The sequence below is a fragment of the Typopeltis vanoorti genome, chromosome 7 (genome assembly GCF_054136105.1).
Source record: "Typopeltis vanoorti isolate ZY-2024b chromosome 7, IOZ_Tvanoo_1.0, whole genome shotgun sequence".
NCBI classification, from domain to species: Eukaryota; Metazoa; Arthropoda; class Arachnida; order Uropygi; family Thelyphonidae; genus Typopeltis; species Typopeltis vanoorti.
This window is the reverse complement of record NC_143555.1, coordinates 142,281,748-142,294,003: the sequence shown is the minus strand read 5'-3', so window position 1 is coordinate 142,294,003 and position 12,256 is coordinate 142,281,748. Positions and strand designations below refer to the sequence as shown.

At 36.8% G+C, this 12,256-nt stretch overlaps 1 long non-coding RNA gene across 1 annotated transcript in view; it reads left to right on the top strand.

Moving 5' to 3' along the window:
* LOC150105142 (uncharacterized) overlaps positions 1-12,256 on the top strand; it is a 69,538-nt gene that overhangs the window by 36,075 nt on the left and 21,207 nt on the right. The gene's annotated exons all lie outside the window — the stretch shown is intronic.

The window sequence follows — 12,256 nt, the reverse complement described above, 5'->3', positions numbered from 1 at the left end:
TGGAATTATGGCTTACGTAAGGCTATGAGGCCTATTGTATTATGCCTGTTAGTTGCATATGTTCTAGCTAGTTTATCTGTTTCTAGGACAATTTTGCAACCTCCACATGAGACCGCCTTGAAAAGTCCTTATAAAGAATTATAGGTGATTAGATGAGTTTCGTCGTACGGTGTAACACTATCACTTTGCTTGGTTCGGTATTGAAGTGACCAAAACCATGCTTGGACGCCAGAGAAACGGCCTAGCTTACTTCCCTTCATTTTTCTTTAGCATACAGTATGAGTGGTTTTCAGACATGTCATACATTATAAAGAGACCACCATTCCTTTTTTTCTAGGGTACAACTTTAAAACAGTTGTTTCGCATACTAGCCGCTATATAGTATACTTCAGCACCGAACCAGGTAATGCAGTGCTCGTTAGGTCAGCTAGCAAATAATCTTGCTACCACTATTCCGTCTGGTGTGTCCGATCAATGTTATGTGAAGGAGTGGCATGGACGATACCACAATTTGCAGAGGAGTTTAGTAGAATTCTCCATGTGTATGGCTTAGTAAAGAACCAATTACTGTATATTTCCCCAGTTTCAACCCACATTAAATAATAATAAGAACTCATGCAAAAAAGTGCCATCAACTATTCTAAACTAAATTTCTTTAAATGTTGATAATCTCCAATCCAACTTTCCTAATAGCGAAGTTCTTCCTTGAAAATCTTAAACAGTATATAAAATATATCTGAACAGTATATCTGTCCAAAAGTTTTCTTTTGGACAGAGGGTATTCTTCAGTATTTTAAGTAAAAGACTGAAAAGGATATATATATATATATATATATCCTTGAAGAATACCCTCTGTCCAAAAGAAAACTTTTCGAAAATGAAAGAAACTAACGGCGCTACTTATTGTATCTTTTTTTGTTGTCGAAAGTGGCAACCTTTCTTCGTCTTGTATCAACTGTTTATGACATTTGTTTCATTAGAAGCCGAGTTATAGTGCCAAGAGTGACTGTGTTGAGACGAACGGTCTGTCATCACGATATTCATGCCATACGGAACGAATTCTCGCTACCAGTCGCTTTAAAACTTCGAGATAAAACTCATCATTGACCGTTTGGCCAGGCGGATCGAATTCTTTGTAGATAATGCCCTTGGAATCGTAGAAACCAATCAGCATCGTCTTGACTTTTCACTTCTCCAAGCGATTTTTTTTCGGGTGCACCTCTTCTGGTGGTCGGCACTCAGCACTCTGCCGCTTTGTTTGGCTTGTTTCGTCACCAGTAACGATCGGTTCAAGAAAGTTTGAATCCTTACCAGCGGTTTTAATGAGGTCCTTGCAGTGTTCGATTCGATACATTTTTTGGTCGTCGGTCAACTTTTGGGGAACAAATCGCGAATTCAATTTTCGAAGGCCCAAACTCTCGGTCAAAATGTTGGGCACAGTTGATTTTGGAATCCCCAATTCATCTTCAATCAATCTCACGGACGATTTCGGGTTTTCTTTGATGAAATCACGCACTTTTTTGGATGTTAACTTCGCTCAGTCCAGTTTTTGGATGACCGGCTTTTCGTCGTCCTCAAGCACTTTGAAAACACTTTGAAATCGCTTAAACCACTTTTAAACCTGAGTACGGAATAAGCATTATCACCGTATGCTTTTTGAATCATTTGATGCGTTTCGGTAAAAACTTTTACCAAGTTTAACACAAAAGTCAATCGCAGCTCTCTGTTTGAGACTCATTTTCCGACCGCTCGTCAAACACACTGTCACTCTTGGCACTATAACTCGGCTTGTAATGAAAAAAATGTCATCAACAGTTGACACAACACTGACGAAGGTTGCCGCTTTCGATAACAAAAAGATGCAGCAGGTAGCGCCACTAGTGTCTTCTATTTTCGAAAAGTTCGGTTTCTTTTTGGACAGAGGGTGTATGGTTTCGCTAGTTTTTTTTAAATTAATTTCCAAATTACTTAATTTCAAAACTTGGCTCCAGTGCGTTAAGATGATATATATGTGTAGATTAAGTATAACAAAGTAGACTTCTATTTTCCGTTATCACTAAGGAGCTTATAAATATACCGTTCGAAAATATTCGATGGAGATTTGAATGTTCTCATTCTGAATGGCTTTCCTTGATCCAACAGGCAGAGCCACCGAGGCATTTGCCTCACCGGTGATCTCATAGAAATTTTTCACGCCCCTACCAGAATACGAGATAACCCTGACCATTTTCCGAATTCTATCGATTTCTTCCTCACTAATGACCCACGTACAATGTGGATGTTTTGTCCTCTGGGTCTCACTGTATACCATTCTGATTCCACGCGTTGTCTTGCATTATAAAAGTGCCGAAAGGGAAGACACTGAATGTTATCAGCGAAGCAATTCATATTTCTATGGGAAAGTTTCAACGGTACTACGAAACTTGACTTATTTAAACAATCGCCAGTGGGGTTCCTCAACTTGATTGACGAGGGAAATGTTTATTTCTCTAACCCAAATTTGGACAAATGCCATGAGAAAATTTTGGGGAATCTCAAGTAGTCCTTATTGATATCTTTAAGGAATCTGGTTGTGTGTTTGACACAAAGGTCTATTGAGTAAATTCTCAAAAAGGTTGGTCGATTGGTAGAGTCTCTGCCACTAATGGCTCAAGCAAAACGTTAAGCCAGTTTGAGCGCGGTTAGTAGTTGGAAGAAGTTCAATCATTTGATGCTGTTGGCACACTCTCCCTCGATGAATGTTTGGACTCCCTGGAGGTGTCACATAATAATAATAATAATTATATGGCCCGTGCAATATCTCTTTACATAGTCGCTGTGATCAGAATTGACAGCTGTTGTTAAATGCACGTTCAATAGTAAACTTGATACGTTCGCACACGAAATTTATTTTATCCAAGTCTAATCTATACACCACCTTTAAACTAACTCGGAAACTGTCTTCTTTTCTACCATCCACCATGGTAAGTGTCCACCTTCATGTTGGTTTTGTTATTTTGGACAAATGGGCAGCGGTGCTAAGATCAGAATCCAACGATATATCAAATTCTTGGCTTCCGAAAAGTCTGCCCTTGCTTACCATGCTAGTGACATTAGACACAGAAATCTTTGAAATCAAACCGAGATTCTTCATCGCAAAAGATTTAAATTTCGTCAGTTTCTTAAAAGTTGTGTAACTTGACGAATCTTAAACCATCTGATTGCATACAATTTTCACAGTTGGGTGAAGCTAATAGGCAGTTTCCTGTTATCTGAGCTGTGGCCAAGATAAGAGCAAGCTGAGCGTGTTTTGTGATTCATGCTTTGAATGTTAACGATCTCTTTTCTCCCTAAGGATGTCCTTGTAACATTGAAATATTCTGAAAATAAATAAATTCTATTTTTGTGTATATATACTGCTTGGAAAGAAGTTAACGTATCCCCCATATGCAAGGTGCATTCTTCCATGTTTGCAGCCAGTATAAATTGGGAGAATACGATGCTCCCATTACGATGACATGTTAAAACCGCTATTCATCGGCCGACACGTTGAATTCAGAGTTCCAGCATCGACTGGAACACAAATTTGCAGCCGTTGTAAAATATGATATAACGTTAAAGTATTTTAAATCTCTGAGTACCTTTAAAAACTATCTAAAAGTAGAACAGCTTTTTTTTATTATTATTTATTAAGCCCTAATTAGAATTAAATGTAAACAAAATAAGCTAAGAATCAATGAAAATCAAGAAATCACCAAGTGCAGTAAATAATTAAGCAAGCAGAAGCACATGTAACGCGCCACCTGTGGCAGCTTAGTGAACTAATCGAGTTTTCCCAGTAGTTGATGTTTTCATCGAAATAAATGTACCGCGTGATATTTTGTGCAAATAGAAATGTTTTTCGGACTAATTTTGTTGCGTTAAGTTCACAGGAGGGTGTTCACTGTCTTTATCATGATTCAACGGCAAAGTGATGTGATTCTGATGCGTTCAGTTTTCCTCATGCATACTGAATCCCGGAGGTAATGTTTTAGGGTTGATCTCATAATTATTGTACTAGTTTTAATTGTTAAGGAAATTTCTAGATTTTAAGTTTCCCTTCTCATTGTTTTTAGGTGTCTGCCTTTTTTTTTTTTTAATTATTTTTTTAAGACAAAAACAATAATTTTTATAATTGATATTTATACATTACTATGACATTTTTTAATGATAATTCTTTCAATGAAAGATTGTAAACTTGCTATGATCCATTCTAGAGCAACGAATAAGCAGATTCTCACACCGAACAATAAAATTCATATACTACATACTTTAATACGTGACAATAGCGATTTCGAGATTAAACTACACGAAATTGGTATTCAATTACCACTAGTTCTACTTATCAAATCATATCTAAATAACAGAAAATTTATCTGTTCTCTGCTATCTCTCTCTCTCTCTGCTCTTCTCCATATACATGCCAGATCTCCCCAAACTGTCCCCAGCTATCACCGCTCTGTATGCCGATGACACAATCATTATAGTCAGATCCCTCCGTCCACACCTGGCCACAATCAAGCTGCAGAGAGCAGTCAATGAATTGGAGGATTGGTACACCAAGTGGCGTATCGCAATTAATCCAAACAAAAGCTCTGCAGTACTTTTCACCAGACGTAAAGCAGAACCGAATACAAGCATACAAATGTTTGGTAAAATCATCCCTTGGCGCAATTCTACCAAATATCTGGGAGTTCATCTTGATAGACGTCTAAACTTCAAGTCACATATGGATAGTGTTGCCACTAAGGCAAGTCAGACTATAGCACAGCTATATCCACTTTTGAATAGAACAGCTTCCTAAGCATAAGCAACAAAATCCTCCTTTTCAAATCGGTAATCAGACCGCAACTAACTTACGCCTCTCCAACCTGGGGTCACACGACCAAAAGCAACATCAACAGACTTCAGAAAATACAGAATAAATGCCTAAGAATGACATTTAATGCCTCATGGTTCATCAGAAACATCCAGTTACATCAAGAAGCCAATCTTCCGGATATTAAGACCTACATGACAAGCATTGCGGAGAAATTCTTCACAATCACGGATAATCACCCAAATCAGCTAGTTCGACAGGCAGCGGACTACAAGCCCTCAGATCGTTTCAAACATAAAAAACCGAAATCCTCCATCGCAAGAGAAAGCTGATACAGCCTCAATGCTCACAAAGAACGGGTAATTTACCCACAATAATCTCATCACCTACAATCTAAAATCCAGATGAAGGGATAAAGAGTCAAGGACTCTGTCCATATCCCAAAGAAGTTCAAAGTTCAAAGATTGCGAGATTCATGTGATTTTCCCACTACGGGTTAGTCTCATTAAGTTCGTGTTAAAACTGCCGATGTAATTATTGAAAATATTTGCGATTACAAAGCTTGGAAGCGGATTTGTCAACACGACAATACATTCACCACAATGTTCTCTTGGTGAATATATATATATATATATATATGCTGACACCCATAAAAATCTCATATAACTATAATATAGTGTATATTATAATAATATAAAACAAATTAACAATTTTACCACGTGTGGTGGCCCGGTTAAGAATAGCCCCACTGTAGCCCATGCATGTCGTACGAGGCGACTAAAATGGGTACCCAAGGAGGGTAATGGATGGCAATGCTGTAGCCAATGAAGTTTTAACTGAGGCTCAGCCATTGCTGTTACCCTCCTGCCATGATCAGAGCTCATAGCTCAATAACACCCTATCCTTACATTGTCCTCTACAGATAACGGGGAATATGAAAAGCATTTTTGCTTCACTCACCTAGCCCAAAAAATAAAAAAATAAAATAAAATAACAATTTTTTCCATATGTTGAAAAACGCTGGTTGTGATACATGAATATCTTTGTGCGAATGTACAAAGACCCCAGGTTGCAAAATATACTTTGGAATGAGCAGTGGTGCACTCAGGATTTAATCTCGGCGGGGGGGGGGGGGATCACTCAAGATTTAATCTTGGGAAGGGGGGCCGAGTTAAGTATGCGATTTGAGAATACACACTACTCATTGCACAGACTTATGACTGAGCATCTGCAGTGATCGCCAATACATGATACCCGTGATCTCCTTTGGACCTGCTCGGGCAAACGAAGTAGCGTTCGGTCCGACGGAGCAATACTTCGTTCGCCTCGCGTTCAACAGCGGCCGTGATTCCCGAGAGCTATAGGGTATTCCCACCTTATGTGACCTCTAATTTATAAGTAGTATAGAAATAGAAGACACGACGCAACATAAATAATAATAATAAAAAAATTTAATTAGGAAAAGATTTTTAGAAAATTTTCTAGTGTTCTTTTCCTTTTTCTTTTTGGGGAGCCAGGGCCCCCGTCCCTGGATGCGCCACTGGGAATGATTAATTTTTTTCCTGAAAAAGCACATCACCAGCAATCTGAAGTTCTCTGTTGACTAAGCTTATTGGCATATCGTTTATGTTAATCCACCCATTGAACTGCTGGTACCACTAATTTATTATCCAACCTGACAAACCCTTCTTCCATAAGACAAGGAAACATCTGCTGGTAAAAGGAGCATAAAAATCTCACAATACTTCGTTGTTCCTTTTGAAGGAACACGGCTAGAAAAAACGGCATGTTTCGAATGCCGTTATAGCCAATGAAGGTGTCGTCAGCTGATGGAAAATTGTGAACACATTGAAGATTCATCTTTTATTTGTATTTTATGTAACGTTCATAACACTACAATATACTCAAGAAGAAATGTCAGCAAAGCGCTTTCTTCTGTCTTTGTATATTCAATAATAAGTACAGTTAAGTATGTACACCTGAAGACAATGTTGTTTGTCCACAGATAATTTGGGACAGTAGGTAGGGGATGGTTGTGGTTTAAAATATACACACGAATTTATATGGAGGTGATTAAATAATTTTACCCTCCATTTATATGGAGAATAAAATTATTATTATTACGTGACACCTCATCGTTGGAGGGCACTATACACTACACAACTTAATCCACCATGTACACACTTCACAATCCATCCACACTACTACGCCATCTACCGACCACGAATGATATTTTTGTCTGGTAATTTGTATTCTTTTGGCCAACGACAATTCGTTTGTATGCAGGTATCATTTTGTCATTGTTTTCCCTTAAGACAATTTTGGGATTCAAGCAAAAATGATTTTACTGATCACAGAATAATAAGAATGTGACCTCTAATTTATAGTGCATTATGCTTTTCTTTTTGTATTCACTCATTCATAATTTTTGATCGTCCTGTTATCGATTTGTACGCAGAACTTAATAGACATGCGCAAGTCGTTCACCACTCCCAGATATCAGGAAATAAATGAGAGAGACTGAAAAAAAAAAAAAAAAAAAGCAACTCTCTGTTCGAAAGCATCGCTGTAGTCAGCCACCAGGTTGCGATATTTGTAATCAGCCGCATTTTTATGTAAAGAACAAAAACTTTCCATACTGACCGCCAGATGTCACTACAGTTAGAGCAAAGCAACTCATATAAATATAGGTATAATTAACGTAATGCTTGTATAGTCATTTGGCCATTTTGTCTGTAACATTCTTGATGTATGGTAGCATAATTGCATTCTTGAAATCTTGCTTTTGTGAGATTCTTGTAGGTGTGTTGAGGATTTTCTTGATTATCTTAGGTTCAAAACCTTTTTTTTTTTTTTTTTCTATTTGAGTAATTTCTCATTTCTTGTGTTTAAACTTTTAGTTACGTGTAAACCCTGAAGATGTAAGTCAAACGACATGCGAAACTTATCGGGTTTGTTTATCTTTATTTATCGTAAATAACCACGTGGTCGCAATACCGAAATCTTTCTTTTGAAGTTCAATAATTTATTTAATAATTTACGCATACAATTTTTAATTTAAGAAATTGATGCCATCAATGTCATCTGTTCTATCGAATGAGATTCTTGAGTATGGTCCATAGTTTGTTCCTAAAGATTGTCATTCTGGTAATACTACATGTTTCTATGTTGAATTCATAGTGTTTTTCCTTTAAGATTTTTTAATGTAAAAGCTGGGTCAATAATGTATTATTATTTATTATTAATGTTATTTAAGTTAATCATTTTTTTTATTTGTAGAAAACATTTTAAAACGACAAGAACGTCTATATTATCGATAAAATTATACAGTTTGGTATAATTCAAAATTACTTAAAAATAAAATCCATTCCTTTAATTGTAATTAATGGAATGGATTTACAATTTTAATATTTAAAGAGACGGAGTAAACACGCTAAGCACTACGAACACTCTACTACTGGCGCAAACTACACATAAACAACAGTGGAACTGCGCGACGGACAGTGCCGCATTACGCTAATAGCTCGCATCTCACTATGACGTGCATGTGCTTGCGCGCGTAGCAATAGGACCCTGTGGTAAACACAGTGCTGCTAGCGTCCTTCGCCCTCCTAAGTGCTACAAGATGGATTTTTATTACTTTTTATACAAAATAAGAGAATTGTATAGGATTGTTGATGATACAATTAAATATTACAAGCAAATATAAATAAATTAATAAATATATTTATGTATCGAGAAAAATTGCAGTGCCTATACACGAGCCGTCCCTGATAACATTATTAACTCCAATTACACGAAAAACTTCATTGTTTTCCAATTCATGCGCCTGGAGTTAGCTGCCACATCTCTTTTGCTATACAAATCAATACGATCAAAGCTCTTATCCTGGCATTCTCCTGTCTAGTGCACACTCGAAAAAACAATGTGTCTTTGGGTCGTGAAGTTACCAGCTTCAGCTTAAAGTGAATTGCTTCAAACAGAGCTGGAGGTTTATTATTTTTCTTTTCCCACCTGTCTTTTGCTGGCTCTGAGTTAACCCTAAAATAACTACAGTAGCATAATAGTGTGATCGAATAAATTACGCTACTGTCATTAGTATTTTATTCCAGAATGTGAGTATCGATGTCGTCTGTTGCTGATTGTAAGACAGATAGGTGATCGATTGACAAAGTCGACATGAAATCACGTGCTCTGACAAAGCTGGCCGTTAACTGGGTTCGAGCGAGTGTTTTTCCACACTCTCAAACTAACCCGCGACCAATCACATTTAATAAATAATTTTGGTTTTTCATTTCCATTCATTTGGTTTTACTCTTAGCGTTTGTTCATCCTGAGCTACCGAATTCCTATTCGATACTCATTCTCCTCATCGGACTTACTTTTTATTCTTTCTTATTGTGACGTGGCTTGTGATACAATTTTCATCGCAGTGTAGACTTGGCAAAAGGTGTCAAAAAAGATCAACTAGGTAGAAGTAATACTTGTTGCAATCACAGTAGCAAACATGAAGGCATTCTACATCGTTGAATGTTTTTTTTTTTTTTTTTTTAGGTTCTAGATCTGCTACTGATCATAAATTGTCTGTAAGATAAATATTGTGTTTAGTTTCATTAAAACGACTGTTGTATGAATGGTAATATTCAGGCTTGCCTTAGATATTGCAAGTACTCTTCAGCCGTCACTGATTGTGAGCTCAGGCTATCAATGAATGAATCGAGGATTTCAGGGGTGAGACTAATGGCGCTTTCGAAAGTCTAAACATGCTTTGCGCACTCGCTCTAGCTGAAAATAAAAAATATACGGTTTGCCCGACTTAAATCTGGTAGATGAAAGAATCTTAAAATATTGTCATTTAAATTGATTCTGGGAAGGATTTTATTTTTCCAGATATTTTACTGTTTTTTCTTTTTATTTTTTTTCCTAGAAAAAGTCTGAAATAAACTTGTTAAAACGTATATATTTGACTGTATTTCTGTTCTAATAAATACCATATCAATTTAACCAATAGTATTTCATATGATAGAATAAGTAAGAGTGGATTCAAATCTTTTTGTATTCATCACCATCTGTTAGAAAAGTTATTTCACTCACTTTTATTCAGGAAAATCACTCTACCTTAGAGAAGTAATTTTGACTACACCTTCTTCTCCTATTACATAGCCAGCAAAAAAGTTAAGCAAGTTTGAGCGCAGTTAGTAGTTGGAAAGAGATCAGTCGTTCGATGCTGTTGGCACACTGTTCCTCGATGAGTCTCTAGACTCCCTAGAGGTGTCACATAATAATAATAATAATAATAATAATAATAATAATTATAATTATTATTATTATTATGGTTTATTTACTTTTGAAACACAGCTAAAACAAGATATCATTCAAACAACAATTTGATTGGTGATTCAGAGCAATTCGGATTCTGCCCAAGAATCTAAGAATAGCCTGTCAGGTAGCGTCGTAAAATGTGGACTGTTCTAAGTGTAATGTTTTGTTGTTGTTTATTAACTTTTTTTTTTCATTTACATTTTTATTGGTTTTATTAATAAGTTTTGACAAAAAGAAGGAAATCTTCACATGCTAATTTTTCATCTTAAAGCACAAGAATACAAAACAATAGAAAGGAAGAAAACACTGCAACTAACACCATTTGCTTCGAAATACTTGACTTCCAAGTTTCGTAAGTTTTTGTTTGAGATAATATAATAAACACGAGCTTTGTTTTTTTTAAAAAAATAACGTAATTATATAATATATACCTTTTATGGTTTAGGCCTTCGAAAGCGACTCCTGTCTCACCCCTGAAATCCTCGATTCATTTATTGATAGCTTGAGCCCACAATCAGTGATGGCCGAAGGGTAGAGCCGTAACTCATCCCGATATATATATATATATATATATATATATATGGATTTCAAAAGAACTTGACTGCTAGAGAGCGAAGGCGTGAGGAGATCTATGGAATATTGATATCCAGGTTAATCAGTTCGTTTCCGATGAACTATGAAGCGTCTAATATCATTCGCAAGCATTTATTTCGCACGCGTTGCAATTTTAGTATGTTGACTTTGGAGATATGGCTCCAAGCTGGAGAGGCAGAGGTAATTATAGGACGAATCACCATCTGATAGAGTAATAGTTTGTTCCTTGGGTTTAATTGCTGCGTCGATTAATCAAGGGATAAGGTTGAGCGATAGTTTTGGATACTTTCACACAGATGCACCTGATATGGTTACTGAAGCACAATCTTTTGTCTAGAAGTAACCCGAGATATCTAGTTTCTGTGTGCCATGGGTTTAGTATTAAATAGTTGACCCTTTGAGATATGCTAACCTTCTGGTGAAGAGTATGGCTACTTTTTTGAGGGTTTACTTGCAGTCTGAAAACCATTCTTCTAGCTTTAAAATGCTATCTTGAAGTTTTTTTGGTTACAGGTATAAATCGTCACGGCTTTATGGTTACTGAAGGTATGGTATAAATTTTATACCATAAAAGGTATAAAATTTATACCATAAAAAGTCGTGATGGATGTCATGGGGTTCGGTGGGATATCTGCCATGTTGATTGCAAACAAAACAGGGACCAGTAAGAATCCTCGTGGAACCCTAGCCAAAATCCTACGTTGGGTTGATTTTTTTCCATAATTTTTGATTTGTTTCTATTGGTAAGGTATAACTTGATTAATTGTATCATATTCATTTATTCGTGTGGGGTTTCCCCCGTTCCTCAACTGTCCCTTAGGACTGCCTGAGCCCTCCTAGTGAGGGATTAAACATGTTTTTATGACTGTAAATCCGTGTGTGTTCACGAAGCTGGTTAGCCTGTTCTGAGGGGATGAAAAACACGAGTTTCCGTGTGGAAAAACCCTCTACCTCCGTATGAGATCGGCTAACTCACCTTTAGTCGAAAGAGACCAGATAAAGGCACTTCACGTCATGGACGGGAATCGAACCCAGATCTTTCCGACCAAAGGGCTTCGTCCATACCGACTGAACTGTGGAAGCTCTATCATATTCATTGATATGTTAGCGGTGATAAGTTTATAAAGCAAACCATACTGCCAATATTGTCAAATTCCTTTGCAGTGTCAAGGAATACGGCACTTGTGTGTTTCTTCCAGTTGCATACCGTAGTAATATATACTCTACTAAACAATAAACTTGTTGGGTGGTACTGTGATTTCGACAAAAGCCGAATTGTTCACATTGTATAATATATAATATTTCATGGAGAGTCTAGCTAGATTTCATAGCAAGCAGAGGAAGCGATAAAACACATAGGTCGGTTTTCCTTTCTCTCCCCTCCAAAAAACACATAGTCCTTGTCCTTATAAGGACTGGCTTAAAGGGGCGAAGCAAGAATGCTTTTCATCTTCCCCGTTATCTGTAGAAGACGGTGTAGGATAATGTGTTATTGAGCTATAA